Source organism: Micrasema longulum, unplaced genomic scaffold, assembly GCF_059751315.1.
Source record: "Micrasema longulum isolate JH-2025_06_02 unplaced genomic scaffold, ASM5975131v1 h1tg000625l, whole genome shotgun sequence".
Taxonomy (NCBI): domain Eukaryota; kingdom Metazoa; phylum Arthropoda; class Insecta; order Trichoptera; family Brachycentridae; genus Micrasema; species Micrasema longulum.
Genome location: NW_028277821.1, coordinates 208089 through 225683, shown reverse-complemented (window position 1 = coordinate 225683; position 17595 = coordinate 208089). Strand labels below are relative to the sequence as shown.

General features: G+C 30.2%; 1 protein-coding gene across 1 annotated transcript in view; it reads right to left on the bottom strand.

Annotated features, from left to right (window-relative positions):
- Positions 1 to 8821, bottom strand: part of LOC148280048 (uncharacterized) — a 69476-nt gene extending 60655 nt beyond the window's left edge. Inside the window, exon 1 of the mRNA XM_088228996.1 lies at positions 8419 to 8821. The gene's annotated coding sequence lies outside the window, so the exon portion shown is untranslated. The remainder of the gene's footprint in view (positions 1 to 8418) is intronic.
- Positions 8822 to 17595: the final 8774 nt, after the last annotated feature.

Below are 17595 nucleotides of genomic sequence, written 5' to 3'. Positions count from 1 at the left end.
TTGACAACTGTTTTCATGATGCTCTGATTATTGTAAAAAAAATAGGTACTGTGATGTAAAATTGTTTTGAAATTTGTCAAAATACAAAAATTTACTGCATAAAAAATAGAAATAAGAATAAAAAAACTGTTTGTTTAAATAATCGTCTGGAATAAAAACTTTGACGAACTAGGGATAAAATTTGGTGTAAATTAGTTTGTTTTATTTCCTTGATTATGATATATTTTAATTTAAAATTTTCACTTATATAGGTATGAAAAGCTTGTTATATGCCAAGTTAGACATTCTATCCATAAAAACTTTTACTTATATCGAAGACGTGCTGTGGTGTTCACAATATATTTTAATGACCAGTTAGATTAAGAAAGTCCCCGTGTCTTAAATTAATTGAGTTTATAGAAATGCTCCACAATGTGGATTTTCCGTATTTAGCGCGTTGATCGTTTTCTCGAGTCATTGTTAACTCGATTAGCATACTTTTCGCATTAATTCCAACATCAATTAAACTCTACCCAAACACTGTCGCTTAAATATCGACCGAACATGTACGATACGGTGTATTATAGTGTATAGCTTGGTGTCGTGCCTTACTGGAACAAGTAAATTTGATGCAATTACATTGTCAAGCCTTTCGACACGGTGTTCACGGATATTATAGTCCCAGGAGCATACAACCAATGATTTACTGCAATTGGTACAACTGGGTAGGAGTTTGAATAACATAAAATACATCCGCTTAATTTTACGCAATAAAATACTAATTAGAACACTGTGAGTATACCTTACTTATAATTGTTTCGAATCGATACTGAGATTTAATTGTTATGAATTATTTTTAACCAAAGCAGTGTTAAATAATGTTTTCCAAATAATATTTTATAATAGGGCGAATGGCGAATGTCCGGCACCAAATAACGGGATCCACCCCCCTAAGGAAAGGCGACCCCTACAGAATACCCAACGGAGAAAACAACCGAAGACATGTACGGTTATTATTTTCCAGGAAATCAATATAAAGAGAGGCCTTTTTAAAAGAGTGATAACCAACGAGTTTTTTTCAATATCATTAAGAAAATATCTATAATTATCTCTTCCTCGTCACCTCGCTCAGTGCTTTCGTGATTTTGTTAGAGATTAGTAATTTTCTGGCTATTAATTTCAAATTAATATCAAGTCAAACATGCCCAATTAACCTGAAAATCTCGAAATATATGCACAATTTTTTTTTCTGTATAAAAATGTATTTATATGCAATAACGTCCCATAAATGCTTTTGTAATACAGCCCGGAGGAGAAAATAAAGTTTCAAAACATCTTATGTAGAAAGAAAAGTTGTAGGTAGTGGAAGAGTAGGTCTTCCTCCTACAAAAAAATCGTTTGATTACGTTTAATTTGTTATTTAAAAACTTTATTTTATATTGTTAACAAAATTTATCACCGCAATATTCATCAATTATACACGACAACTTTATAAATATTATTCTAGTTACGTTGTGCCACTCCAAAAAGAGACTAAGCTCTTGTGCTTGTGGAGGGACTTACAAAAAACATTTATTTATTATAGACCTTACTTATAAATCTGGTAAAAAGTTATGCCAAGGCTTAGTGGTAGAAATTTCTACCACTATATCTAGACATAACTTTATTTATTTATTTATATAAACGCCCAATGCCCATTTGTAAGGACATATTTATACATTGAAAATTCTTATAAAAAAAGTAGAAAGACTCAATGGTATATAGTAAACTTTGTGGGAATGGAAGCGGGAGAGAGGTTTTTGTAATTTAATTTGATTCGGTGATCGTTTGAAAGAAGACAACTTGTTATCAAAAAAATCAAGACTGGTATGTTTGTTGGCAGGCCTAAGAATTCTGGGCACAGGGGAATGAAAACCATAGTTAGTTCTATGGTTATCGGTATGAAAGAGTAAGTTTTGTCTGAGATATCTAGTTGGGATAGTTAATTTTATTGAGCTCAGTAGTTCAGGCGCATCAAAGAGTTAGTTGAGAATTTTAAATACGACTAAAAGGTCGGATTTATTTCGACGGTCTTGAAGAGAAGATATATTTAAGGTAGTTTCTAACTCATTATACGTATATTGGTTTCTGGATAAGCCCAACCTCCAGCCTATCTTTCTTAAAAATCGATGTTGAACTGATTCAATATTCTTGATGTGAACATCATAATATGGAGAGCAGATAAAAGAGGAATACTCTAGGTGCGGGCAAACTAGGGAATAGAAGAAAGTTTTAAAGGTATTGATATTTTTAAGTTTGTTGTGCTTCTGTTAATAAATCCAAGGAGTGTTAAGGATTTATTGAAAACATGTCCAATATGAATTGTAAAAGAAAGTTAAGTGACAAGTATAATACCTGAATCTCGTATACTAGACACAGATGATAATATTTCATCGTTCAGTGAGTAGTCTTATATGATTAGATTTTTCAGTTAATGACCCTTTACTTAAATATAGTTGTAATACAATTAGTTTTCTTTTTATATTAAAAAGAAATGCAAATATGATTGAGTTGGTTTCTCTGGTATAATAAACATTTAATTAATTCATTATCAAAAACGCTTTTATATTATTTGAATTAAATAAAATATCGGGGCTAATTAATCAATGTAAGAGATACTTGTAAGAATAAAACAATCCGTCACCAATAAAGAAGTTCAGTAGTTTTTTTTTTTTTTTAAATTTGTTAATAGACTATTAAATAAAGCAAACAAAACTATTTTAATTCATCGTTTTATTACCGCTATGATTTATTAAGATTCGTAAATTTAAAAATTGTTGCGCCTGTGACGTCACGAGTTGTCGTCGGTGAGTTGTGCTGACATATAAAAGTAGAACCCCGTAGCTTCAAAATACACAATGCGTTGAAAAAATTACTACCTGGAAATCGGAAATCTATGGTAACATATAACAACGCTATATTTGATTGGTTATTTTTCACAAGAACCTGTGACGTTTTAGAGTTTTAAAAAAAAACTGTTTTTAATAATTTATCCATAGATTTTGGAGAAAGTTCGTAGTACAATTAAATGCTCTTATTTTTACCGCACGTAAGAAAACATTTTTATGTCCAATTTCCTGTGGCACTGAAATTCTTTATGTGTGCCACCTTTCTATTAAGCAACCATGAGATGATCTTTTGTAATATACATAATATATACAGGAATTAAAATCTTTCATAAAAATATGAAAGGCTTAAAGGTAAGTAGGTTATATGAAGAAAAAAAGTACATTAGAAGGCTTAAAAAATAATGTCCTGGTAATCAGTAATCAAGTAACCTTTCGACATAGCCTATTATATGATGTTCCATTGTAATGAGATACGTAGCACATGACAACAAAATACTTTAAAAAAAATTAAATTACAAATTTAAAAGCTTCAATTCAATCAACTTAACAATAGAATCACCATGTAAAGCGCCCTTGAGGTATTTTATTACGAAAATGGCGCTATATAAGTTATCCATAATAATAATAATAATGGTCACCCAATACCTTGTCAATCCGTATTCCCCCTTTCAAGACCTACCCATTTTTTTTCCAACTATTTTCCTTACAGGATTAAATATTTTGAATTATCATCAATGCACGTTGATGATAGCTTTTTTAAATATATTTTTTTTATAAGGAACAACCCGCAATTTTTTTTATTTTAGTGCGTGTTAGCAGGTAAATAATACACCACATCACCCGGATCAATTGAAAAAATCGTTTTTGTGTTTTTTCTTCTGACTGGAAGAGTTGAATCGACGACGCCAGTTTCCTAGTTGGGCGTCTTACCAAATGCGCCCGGTGCCTGTTGTTTTCATAGCACATGTCTCATCAGCTCGTCGGTTTATATTTTTGTGCAACTACTATGGTGAAGTAGTACAGTGGAATTTGCATGTTAGTGTAATTAGTTTCCTGACGAAGAGACTGCTACGTCTCGAAACCGGTAGACATAGAAAAACTGGCAAGTGGTTAAAAAAAGGTTGGTTGTTAAAAATCGGTAATATACAAATATTTACGAACATTTACATAATATATAGTATTATTCTAATTTTTTTACAAAACTATCAAATTAATGAGAAAAAGTTGTACCTAAATTTATCATCATTGTAACAATGAACGTGAAATTGTCTTTCTAGACAGCCTTGTCTAGTACAATATACAACTCGAAAAAAATACGCATTTTTCTTACTTTTTGCTTATTTTTCTTAAAATGTAGGTATGTCTTAAATATATTACATAATGTCAAACTGTAAATGCATTTTTTGTCGAATGTATAAATAAAGGAAACTTGTATATTATATTAAAATAATGGGATATGTATTTATTTATAATTTGTACCTGCAGTCTACAGTACCAGCTATATTTTTCTTTACCATTAAAAAACAAACAAACCATTACCCCATAGGAGTAGGCATAGAGAAGAGAATGCCATATCAGTTTGTCTTGGCATACATACCTCGCTTCCTCTACATCCATATATATTCTCATGCACGCATGCCGATTATTCAGACTTTGACATGTTTATCTTCAAGAATTTTTTTGAATTTGGTTGTGCCATATCATTCTCGGTTTTTCACGTATTTTGCATCCATCAACATTTGCATCGTATATCTAATTTGGCTGTTCTTTTACTGTCCATTGGCCATACATATCCAAACGAACGCAGAACTCCTTTCTTGATTTTGTCGATAATGCTTATCTCAGTTTTACACATGGCACGGATCTCGACGTTTGTGTAGCCATCTTACATAGTTTTTCTAAAAATTCACACGAGAGATTGCAATTCAACAACATTCAGCCTACTTTAATCCTCGTTTTTTCAATTCCTTTCTTTGCTTCCATACATACAAACCTTATGTATGCCGACCCTTGGTCGGCCATTTATTGTGAACTGCTAACTTGAGTAACAAAAATACTAAGTGATCAACGTACATAAATATAAAACAGGCGTTATTATATATTTCTAATACAGAAGTGTAAGAAATCAATTTAATTAATTTTGTTTCGATAACAAACTTTAAAATGTTCATAAATGACTTATTTACGGTCTGCATTGTTTCGCTGGCGTCAGGCTCGGTTATCGGCTAAGATTAACAACTTACTTATCTCTCTAAGTTATTCATACAGTTTTGTATAGTAAATTTAATTCGTTATGAACAGTTATCATAATTGATTATCAGTTGTTAAGTAATTCAGCTTCTAGTTAAGATAATAACTATTTATGTATAAATCCATTCAATTGTGACACACTTGGGATAAATGCGGTAAGTCCATTGTTTTAACTTTTTTTGGCATTAAGTTAGGTTCTTTTTATAATTTGAATAACGATTTACATTAGATACCTATTCAAATTTTTTATTCTTTCTTCGTCTTTTTGTTAGTTTTTTTTAATATAAAGGCGTATAAAGATTAATAATCTGAGCCTTGAAGCAAATTAAAAATGACTTTCCTTCATGTTTATATATGAAAAATGTATTATAAAAAAATAGACATTATACATAAACTCATAAAAGAGTTTGTTTAAATCAAAGAGCGGCACTGTTAAAAATTATTAATCAAGTATAAAAAATAAACTTTGCAAGTAAATAAATAATATACGATATACCTATTAGTTTTATCCCCCTTGTGATCAGGGCGTTTGCCTACCATGCAAGAGGTCTCGAAAGGAATATTTCAAGGTTTGGAAGTGTAAAATTGCATCTTACTCAGGTAACAAGAAATAATTACGATGACAACGCTATTGTTTATGAACCCATGCAGTGCCCTTCGCACCAAAAGGTGCGGTAAGGAAATTATGATGATGATATGGGTTTAAAAAAACCACTCAAAGCTCATTAGTACACGTTCAAACCAAGTTAGGTTGTTGTTCTATTGTAGTGTGACAAGTATTCTGATTAAATGAGCGTGGTTAAATAAATGATTGAATAAGTTCGATTTCCCAGTACTGTTATTTACAGCTATTTGAAAATGCCCCCCAAAATTAAAATATTCCGGAAAATTACAAATACATTTTTAACCCTTTATAAGACACCTAAAACAAAGTGGTACACACTGTGATGAAGAAGTTGCGGGGGGCGAAGCACCCACCTGAACTTTCCCATCCACCGACCAGAAGAGCCAAGTAAAGCATGAAACCATTAAAACCTTTAACCAAAGCAAATCCTCTCCATCTCTATCATGAAGTACCTGTCTAGATTTATTCGTCACAATACGTACACTACATGAATTGAGATATTTATTTTCTAATGTTTCGTATTAATAATAAGCCTTATGTCCCCAGGAGTGTCGTAATAATGTATACTGGTAGATCAGTCTTCCACTAATTTATCAAATGTCATGGGCTTATTTTCACAAAAGAAACATATTTTATTAGGTTTGCGAGACACAAATCAACACAATATATGTGATTTGGTAATGTATCCAAAATAAAACAAGTTTATCGGATTATAATTCTACTTTATTTTTTATAAAATATACAAAGGGTATATTGTGACGCGTTTCGTCTTGTTAGGACATTTTCAAACAAACTAACTTAAATATTTACAAAGTTTCCTTATATACTAGAAATAATTGCTATTTTATGTAGTGTGGATTTCCATACAAGCCAAAATAAGTAGCGTAATTAAAATTCAATTAGGGTATACTGAGTATATTAGAGGAATATTTTGGTTATATTGGGGAAAAACCTTCCATTATTTAAAAACATTTGTAAGGGTATGACTTTAAAATTAATGTAATAATTATAAAAATATTGATTTCATTTATACAGGTTTATTTTGAAAATTATTGTTGAAACTCTACATTGGTGTTTTACACAGGTTTCATTCAAGTTTCGCGTCATAATATACCCTTTGTATATTTTATAAAAAATAAAGTAGAATTATAATCCAATAAACTTGTTTTCTTTTGGATACATTACCAAATTAAAAATGGGATTCTACCAATTGTCTGCATACACAATAAACAATAGATGTGTCCTAATAAGGGTTAAGAGAAAAAGGTTGAAGGAAAAAAAACAATGAAATTATTTATTTTTTAAATGTCGATAATACGATTTTGAAGTAAATATAGTTGAAATTAAAAAAAAAACAAATAAATCAAAGAAATCAAAACAAACAAAAGTCACTCTGACAAAATCAAAAGCTTTTACGGCGATAAAATCCATCAACTAGAAAATAAATCAATTTACGTTGATAACGTGATTTTTCGCTCCAACACCGAAAAACAGTATTAATAAATTCTGTCATGTTAAAAATTTTGGCAAGTCGATGAGCCAAAAAAGTATTTGTTTTCCATTCATAATTCGGCAATTTGGATGGAATGGCAAAGCGCCAACGGTGGTCTTGTAAACGAGCCGCACTGTAATTATAAAATGACCAGAAATTAAAAGAAATTACGAGTTTCTAACATTAAAAAAAAGTACCTATTTAAACGAACCACTAGGGCTAACGAGCTTATTTTGCGTATTCCAAATTAAACCACTAATATGTGAAACGATTTGACACGTGCAGATTGCAAAATAAAGTCTGGCATTCCTGACAAAATTTAAAACGGGGATGCAGCGATTTGGGCGCGTAGAGCGAATAGATGTCAAAAAACTTCTTAAAAAAATAGCGATGCAAAGTTTGGTGAAAGTAGAATATGAAAAAAACTAAAATATCTCAAGGCGTGATAGCATTCAATTAATAATTCAAAAATTGTAATAATCGGCATGCGTTTCTACCTCTACAGAATTTTGGATTTTAAGTTAGTTATGACAAAAAAAGCTTGGTTGGCTTATGAACGGTATTTGTATAAAAATATGAAAAAATATAGGTATATCATCATAAACAAATGTGATTGAAGTTTTATAGATAAATAACTTTACTTAAATATGCATAATTTATTATACTATTTAGAAATGTAAGTTTGGTGAAAAACTGTGAAAACATATGATTAATCTTTCGTAGTAATTTACAAATCTGATTCAAAACATTATCTTACAAGTAAAATATTTAAGTTCGTTAGTGAAAAACCCTCGGAGGAAGTTCATTGTAATTTATTATAAAAATATACGAGTGATACTTTAATCTACGAATTTCGGGGGAAAAAATGCGTATTTAAGTATCACTGGTCTTTTATTTCTATAATAAATTACAAGTAAAATATAAGTAAACTCTATAAACCCTATTAACGTATGTACATATGGAAACAGTATTTTAAAAGTTTAAGTGTATTATTGGTAAAGTTAGTAAAAAAAAACGTATTACGCTTTCACAAAAATACTTTATGTATTTAAAAAACACATTTTCGAGAGATTTTTTTACGTAGAGAATGATAGATTTCACGAAATAAAATGTAAAGATATGTTTAGTGTAATAAAATGATAGATTAAGAAGATTATTAGATTATTAACATAAGAAGTACTTACTTTGTTATTTTAGTCGATGTTTCACAACACACGAAGGCCGCTAAAACAGTTTAGCATTACAATTTAGCGTCTAACCAAGAAAACAAAATTTTCTCCACGTAATGGTATTTTTTCTTGGAAAGCCAGTAAAACATAAAACACAGTTCAAAATTAGATATCACACGTACAATTAACAATCCGTTTTTGTGATTTGTAAAACAGAATTTAAAACCTACACAAAAGTAATTAAAATAAACCAAAACACTTAAATTTAATCACTCAATGAAAAAGTTCTTGTTTATCTGCCTAATAACATAGTCACACGATAGCCACAAACGGAAGAAATTAGAAAGATACTTAAATTTGAATTTCGGCGCTCCGAATACTGTTCGAAAACATTTGAATGCGAGAGTCAGTACCTGCGAGATGCGCTCAACAGGCCGGCAAATGTGTCAGTGAGCGCCCAGCGCCGGCCAGCGTTGCATGTCGCTACGCTGCCCTCCCTTCCCCCACTCCGCCGTATAGAAGCCTGCGGAAGCTCGCCGTTTTGTGTCGCTGCGCTGTAAGAGAAATGGACGGTTGTATTTTCAGAGTCTTTATAAACCAAAATACAGATATACGTATAAAGAGCATCTCCGTGAAATTATGCAAAAAATAATACCAAATTTATCTGCAACAGGACAAGTTACATATAAGCTGTAATATGTAAAATAATTAGTTTCAATTAAACTATTTGATTCATGAAAATATGTTTATTTTGTCATCGTATGTAAATAAGCCATAATTACTTTATAAATATCGCCAATTATTGTCAATGATTCAAATGTTTAAAATAAGACACCTATTGTTATTAAAAATTTCACTGTCTTATTTGTGATCTACCTTCAAAAGTAAATTAAAAGTTTAGTTGAATTATTAGGAATTATTAAGCCATTTTTATTTTATTTCTTGAAAACGAACTCGCCATGTGAACATTTTAAATAGTAAATTTAATTTTATTTATGATATAATATAAGTAAACACCCTAAAAAATCCAATTAAAAACAAATCGTGTAGGAATGAAACAAGATTTTGACCAATTAGAAGCGAACAAGAAAACGTTTAAATAAATATTTAAACTGGGACATGTTGTGCTCCATTTTGGAAATACGACTAATAATAAAGACACTTTGGTATAAAAGTTTACTGCTAATTAAATCATTACATAATCGTAAATTGTGTCGGTAATGCATTCTGAAATGGTAGAAATATATCGTCTTAAATAAACACATTTATTATTTAAATAAGATCTTTTGTAAATATGCCCAAATACATATTTCCTACTCAAAACACGGTACCACTGAAAATAAACCCCCAAAATATTATTATGCAAATACGACGCAGACTAGGGTTCAATTTTCATACTTCAGCGACCGTTAAATTATTAATAATACAATTGAATTAATTGAAGCAGTTTTTAAACTCCACCAAATTAATATAGTTGAAACACTCGTTTATGGTTTAAGTAGTTTGACTGTAAGTATAAATTCACAGTAGAAAATAGCCATGTTGGTAACTGACACATAGTAAGTTTCTCTACTATATTTGTGGTAGCTGAATTATTAGTACTAGCATCTACTAAAGTAGAGAAAGATAATGATATATAAACCATGTATCTAGGCACACAATTTTAGTTTGTTGTACATGTTTTTTGTGTCTATTTTTGAATTTACAAAAGTACTATCATAACATAGCAAAAACACATCCAATACATTTACTATTTACATACCAAATCTGTTAAGGAAGTCCACCCCCTAACCCAAATAAACGCAAAACCTAAAAACATAAATGGACATGGCAATTTTTTCCCTTCCATATTCATGGCAATATTAATTTATCTCTGTACTAACTTGTAGAACAAATAACATCCTAATTTTCTACATGACCATCAAAATGACTGTTTATTTTCTTTAAAATGTTTTTTATAATAATAAATGCAATTAAATACTCTAATGAAAATTAACATCCAGAAATACAATATTAACTACGACCATTCCTTTATTTGCAATTAACAGTGAATAGAAAAATGCATTGCATTGAAAGAAAATCACAAAAGAAAATAATATTTTTGATTATTTGATATTACTTCAAGCATAACTTAAAAGATATATTTTATTACTTTGTTTTTCTATATGAATCCATCACTGGGCGCAATCCATGTTGAGGCATGCATTTACAATTTACTTGTTTGTAGTTATAATAGTTGGTATCTAAAGAGCGTTTTGTTTTATGTTTTTTTATAATTTTTAAATACTATTTCGTCTAGTTTTGTTGAGTTTTTTAAAATACTGTTTTTTATTTTGAAAGCATCAAAAACAAAATACACACAATATATGTTCATCATTTTATATGCATACAATATTATGTATGTACTCTCTAATTTGAATTTTCATTAACGCTTATGCCCGCGGACCCGATGACAAACTATTATTTGATAGTTTATCGAGACAAAAAAAGATAAATATTTTCTGTGTTATAATGTAAAATAATATTGCAATAAGATGTGTATTTCCTTAAACAAAGACTAAAAAAAAGTGTTTATTGATTCATACTTACTTAGTTAGGCACTTTTATACTGCCAAGCTCTTGATAGCCTAACATTTGCAGAAATGCTGAATGTTATATGATAATATTACACATAATAATATACATATATTCATAAAAAAACTAAAGGTAAAAGCAAAAATGATAAAAACTGCGCGTAAAATACCACTTTAATGAGATGAAATATATATTTTTTATCAATTCCTAAAATTTTTTATGATTTGATTTATCCATGTTTGAAAAATTGATTGAGAAATGTGTATTTAATATTACAAATACATTCCCAAATTTTCGATAATTTAATTGAAAGTCAAGTTTGTTTGTACAAATCCAACTTAAAATATACCCATGAGTTTTATACCATCGTGTAGTTTTGAAGGCGCCTTTGCCAATATTTGTGTTGTATTCTGTTTTGTAGTTGTGTTATGTAAAGGATATCTCCTCTTTTACTAGTTCCCAACAAACTTGAACAAAGTTTGTTATATGGCGGAGTAAGTCTGCTTGTCGTCCAAATATTTTCCGTGGAAATTTATACACCGATTATATATTGTCCTGTAAGAATATTCAAATTGGAAAGTTAAAATAAACTCAACTTCGAAGGTCAACATTATTCCAAATTGAAAAAAAAAAATTCGCGAATTGCCCAAGGGAAAATAACTTTTATTTTGTATTTTTTTGCAATTTCAATTGATTCATTTGCTTAGATATGTGATGTATTTTTTAGTCGATATATTGAAAAGAAAGACATAGTAAAAAAATGTTCACATCAGAAAGCACACAAAAAACATGAAAATATTCTAACGAATTATAATGTATGTACATAAATTTGAAAATTCCCTCTAGTAAGTAAATTCCGATGAATAAATTTGTCTTTTCTAGTTAATAAATATTTCGACTTCTAATAATTATTCTGTTAGAAAAAATCATGAATTTATGTTGTTGTATACATGTTTGATTTTATATGGAATGTAGAACTAAGATAACGGACGAAGCAACCTACTATGACCACTGTCAAGCGGAGGCAATACTGCCGACTGGGTCATATACTGTGGATGTCTCCCGGGAGCTTTAACCTCGCTTACCTACTTTACAAGGCATCAAGCTATCGCGATCCTGAACGTCCATGGGTGACAGTTTGTCGCCAATTAGCGTTTGAACTACGAACGCGGACCTGAGTTGGGACGACGACTAGGAGTTAGACGCTGACAGAGAGGTCTAGAGAGTAGTTATGTATGAGGGTGTGTAAATGAAAATAGGTGTGTAAGTATGGTCTGCATGTAAATTAAAAATCTATATAATCATTTTATATTCAACCCACAATAAGTGACATGTGTTTAAAAGGTCCATTTTTATATTATTTTTACAGTTTTAGCTTTCATTTGCTGACATCGCTACGTACTACCCTTTGACGCCTGTACGATCAGAGATAGTAATATAAAACTACGAAGCCGAAAAGTTCCAAATGAGTTCGAAATGTGGTCCGAAGGGTCCAATTTTCTAGCATCTAACAATCAGCGATAGCCTACTCTTACCTTACTTTATTAATTTATTATTCAGATATTTTCGATTGATATTGATAGTCATACGATTAAGACGTGATCTGAAATTTAAATTGTGGAGTTTAAGACAGTTTTCATGACATTAAAAAAAAATAAAGGACAAATGAATAAGACATCCAAGAATTTTTGAATATTATTTTCAAATTTCAACAAAAACAACTTAAATTGTATTTACTTCATAATATGTTGGTGCTTAGTATAAATATTTTCCGGCTAAATAAATAATTTCAATCCATACACAGATGTCTTCACGTTTTTACAAAGCAATGATTACGAAATTTCTTCGGAAAATACTGAAAAATGTACCCAAAAGTAAAGGAAATATGGATGCAAAAAAAACCTCAATTTAGTAGCTCAAATATTCTAATCGCACATTCGCATGTTCATATCTTTATTTATTTTGTAAATTAGGTTCAACATTTAATTCTTATTAAGCACTACATTGGAAGTCCAACTGCAGCATATTAGCGATTGTTTCTTCAGGCGTCATTCTAAAGACTATGAAATGTTGTAGTAAGAATGCACCAGCTAAATAAATATTTTATGTCAACCTTGCCGGTGATCGACCCAGGGACTTTAGAAATGGTAGGAAAATGCGCTAATAAGTTACGAATTGAATCCACTTGATTGAACATTTCGGAATTTTCAATTAATTAATTAATTTATTTATTTACATGGGACTTAAAGTCCTGTGTTGAGATGGGACTAGCAATTAGTTGACACAGACACCTGAGTATATCACTACAAATATAGGAACAGAAACATTTTGTTATTTTTTTTTAAATGCATATACATATATAAGTTGCACATCAATATGGTAAACTATAAACTCAATTATTCGGAAAATCATCAGGGAGTTGCCCACTCAAATCCCTCGCACCAAGGAAAATCCAGTCCTTAACGACTTTCTTGAAAATGGTTTTGTCCTCGAGAGCTTAATACGCTCTTCCAAAATATTGAACACTATCGGTGCGATATATGAGAGATGTCTCTGAGCAAAACTCGTATGGGTTTTGGGTATGACATAATTCATGCTCTGGGAAAATTGAGAGTAGCCGTCCAGTCGAAGACTCTTGTACCATTGATTTCACAATACAATTACACCTTTGCAATTTAAAGATATTAAAGGGCTTCTTTTCGTTCAAAAGTAAATCAAATAGAAACAAAATAATTTTCTATCTTCGTAAGAAAACATAAAATGGTAGATTTTCTATGATACATACGATTGCGATACAAAAACATGAAGGTAGTTTGGATAAATTTACTGCTTTGAGAACGAAAAGCTTATTTATTTTCTTTGAAATTACACTCTACCCCAATTTGCCAATATGTGGAATTGATAAAATCAAATACAATTTTGTCTAAGGTTACGTGCGAAGGGTACATTTTTTTCATTTCACAACAAATCTTTTATTCAAGGACCTAGAATCAATTAAAATAATATTTTTTGCATACATGGCAACTTTATTAGGTTGCTTTACAAAGATTGTCAATCTATCAGATTTAAAAATTTCGAAAAATCATTAATATTGTAATAAAAACTTTTTGGTATTTTTTGATAGAAAAAAAAACATGACTCTTGAGTTATTTTTTATTAGCGTTCTTATAATTCACCTAAATATTAAAATTTTGATGGCCATTTTCAATGAGTTATAAAGAACTCAATATTAGAAAATGGAAATGTGAATTCCTTTCACTAGCTACGGGACCGCAACCCGATTCGAAACTTCTCCAATTCAAATAAAACAATGATGTATTTTTTTAAATTGAAATAAATTAATGAATAAAAAACAAATTCAACAATGTTTGATTATGTCCAAATGCTTGCAGAGTGGCTCGATTTCCTCCCTAGGGAGTTGTTCATATTTAAATTTATTTCAACAGAGAGGGAAAAAGTTTTTGAGAAGGGAGAAGGGAAAAAAGAAGGGGAAGGAAAGGGGAAGCTCTTTTACTTCACAAAAGTCAACAGATGGAAGAGTCGAGGAAATGTGGATGTTCAAACATGGGTAGAATGGTGAATGTTACACAGTGTGTAAAGTGGCCACTTAAACCAGCCAATGACAGGTAATAAGCCCTGTAAATGCCTAGACTTCCATATTCCCTTCTCGAAAACGTTTTCCCTCTCTGTTGAAATAAATAAAAAAAAAACAAATTTCTTATTATGATTTTCCCAAATATTTAAATTTAGGGGGCATTTCCAACGAGTTGCAAATAGTTCGATATTCGAAAATTGGAAAAAGGTTAGGGTAAAGTGGAATTCGAACCTTGGACCTCTGATTCGTGAGTCTGCGACACTTACCACGAGACCACAACCCGATTAAATTAAATTATATCTGTTACTTCATAAAAGTAACAGATATATTTTTCTTCATTTTTTTACTTTAATTTTAATTTTTAAACAATTTCTATTTATGTTTTTTTTCCTTCTCTTTTTTGTACTTTAATTAATAACCTTACATACAATTAATTTATAAAATGGAAACTTCACTGGTCCATTAGAGTTAAGTCTAACTGTGTAAAATATAAAACTATGTAATTGTACTGTATGTTTCCTAAATAAAAGAAAAAAAAAAAAAAAAAGTCAACAGACGGAAGAGCTGAGGAAATGTGAAAGCAAAATGCTAAATTGTACGGGTATAGTGTGTAATGTGGTCATTTAAACCACACGATGACAGGTCAGAGGCCCTGTAAATGCATACACTTTCATATTTCCTTCTCAAAAATGTTTTTTTTCTTTGTTGCAATAAATTTTAATCTTAATAACTCTTTAGGGATTAAAATCCAGACATGTCGTCAAATATTTGGTTATACTAAAAGTATTGTTATTTCAAATATTACTGACTAACTATTAAAATATCGAATATAATAATATATAACATAAAATAAACTATTGAGTGAGTTCGATTGGTTATTATGGACGTTAATTTATAATGTTATTTCATCAAATTTTAGTGCAGTTCTGATCATAAGGCAATATTTTATAGTTTAAAGATTATAACATCATAGTAAAGTTACACTTAAAGGATTGCCAACTGTCGCGTTTGATTTATACCACTGCTAGGACAAATGCATTGATGCATTGCTTACTTGAATTGCAAATTTGAATTTTGTTTACCCAAGAATAGATCACGTTACGCTTTATTAACCATATTTTGGGTACAACTAAATCTTCTTTTATTTTTTCTTGATGGGATTAATATCAATATGAGATATTTTTAAAGCAATTTTTTTCGTTTATTTTTTAAAAAAATGTACCCACATAACGCTATACATAACATACGTCCGCCCCTATCTTGAATATTGCACTGCTATCTGGTCCCCTGTATATAAATTTAATATTAATAGAATCGAGAGTGTTCAAAAAAAAAATCCGTAAACAAGTAGACAGCAAATTTTATTCGCAATTTCCAAATTATATTGCTTCTTTAAAGTTTCATAAACTTGATTCATTAACATACAAAAAAAGTATTCTCGATCAGATCCTGCTTTACAAAATTGTAAATAATAAATTTGATTCCCCAGAACTAATTCATTTACTTGCTTCTCGTGTCCCCTTTATACCAACTAAGCTGTCTGATATTTTCTATATTCGTAATATTAAAACTAACTATCGGAAACATTTTACCATCCCTCGTATTATATGCGATGAATTTAACAAGAATTTTAATAGTTAATAGAATTAATCTTGATATATTTAACAATCTATATATTAGGTACCGACGAGAACTAATAGGCTTGATTCAGAATAACAGAGAAAAGACCTTTAGTCTCTTTTCTTGCTCATATCATTAAATCAAATGCAATTTTCCACTCCTACTCTCTTTCAATCATCCTTTACCACTCCTTATTAATTTTCATTATTTTTTTTTTATAAATGATAAGAAGCAAATAAACTTTTCGAACTGTGGATATGTAATAGTTAAAATGTCAAAATATGAATAATAATCTAAATTTCTATCTGTTGACTTTTGTGACGTAAAAGAACTGGAGAAAGATGAAGAAATGTGGATGTTTAAACATATATATAATGGGGAATGTTACACAGCGTGTAAAAGGGCCACTTAAACCAGCCAATGTCATAAGCCGTGTAAATGCCCAGACTTTCATATTCCCTTCTCGAAATGTTTTTTCTCTGTGTTACAACACATTAAGAGAAAATCCAGCATGTCAACAAACATTCCGACACATTAAAAACATTGTTAATGAATAATAATGGCTAATTTAAGCAGCGCCGATTTTTAAAAATCTGTATTATAAAACAGAAAATACAAGTGTATGTTTGTTTGTCCATCACAATTTCTTCCAAACGGTAAGTCAAAATGACGTAAATTTTAGACAGATCGTTTTAAATGCTATTACAAAGCCAATTGTGCTATTTTCAAGTCAAACTTTATCAAGTCTTTAATTTATTTCAACAGAGAGGGAAAACATTTTTGAAAAAGGAATATGGAAGTCTAGGCATTTACAGGGCTGATGACCTGTCATTGGCTGGTTTAAGTGGCCACTTTACACACTGTGTAACATTCACCATTCTGCCCATATTTGACATAACTCTTCCATCTGTTGACTTTTGTGAAGTAAAAGAGCTTTTATCACGTGGGTGAGATTCATCCGGCTGAACCAAGCCAGTCTGCAAGCTTTTGGACATAATCAAACATTGCTTATCAAGTCTTCTTCAGTATTAAGCCAAGCACAATAACGAGAGGTTATAGTGATATAACATTTTAAAAAAGCCATTGATAATGAAATTTTCAGATAAAACGTGCTATTTTTATAGTAATTTAAATGTTACACAACATTTTTCGGTACAAAATCATACTCGTTAAAGGCAGGTTGTAACGATGTAACGCGATGCGAAATTTGGACACAACCTAGAAGATGCTATTTTTACGTCAATTTTGTTATTCTTGAGATTGATTTATCTTGGCCTAATTCGTTATAAAATTGAACTCACTTATAGTGCGTAGTAGCCATGGGATTAAAAAATATCAAGAATTTCGAACTGTTTTGGGTTTAAATGACAGAGTAAAATAATAAATATATTTTTTTACATAAC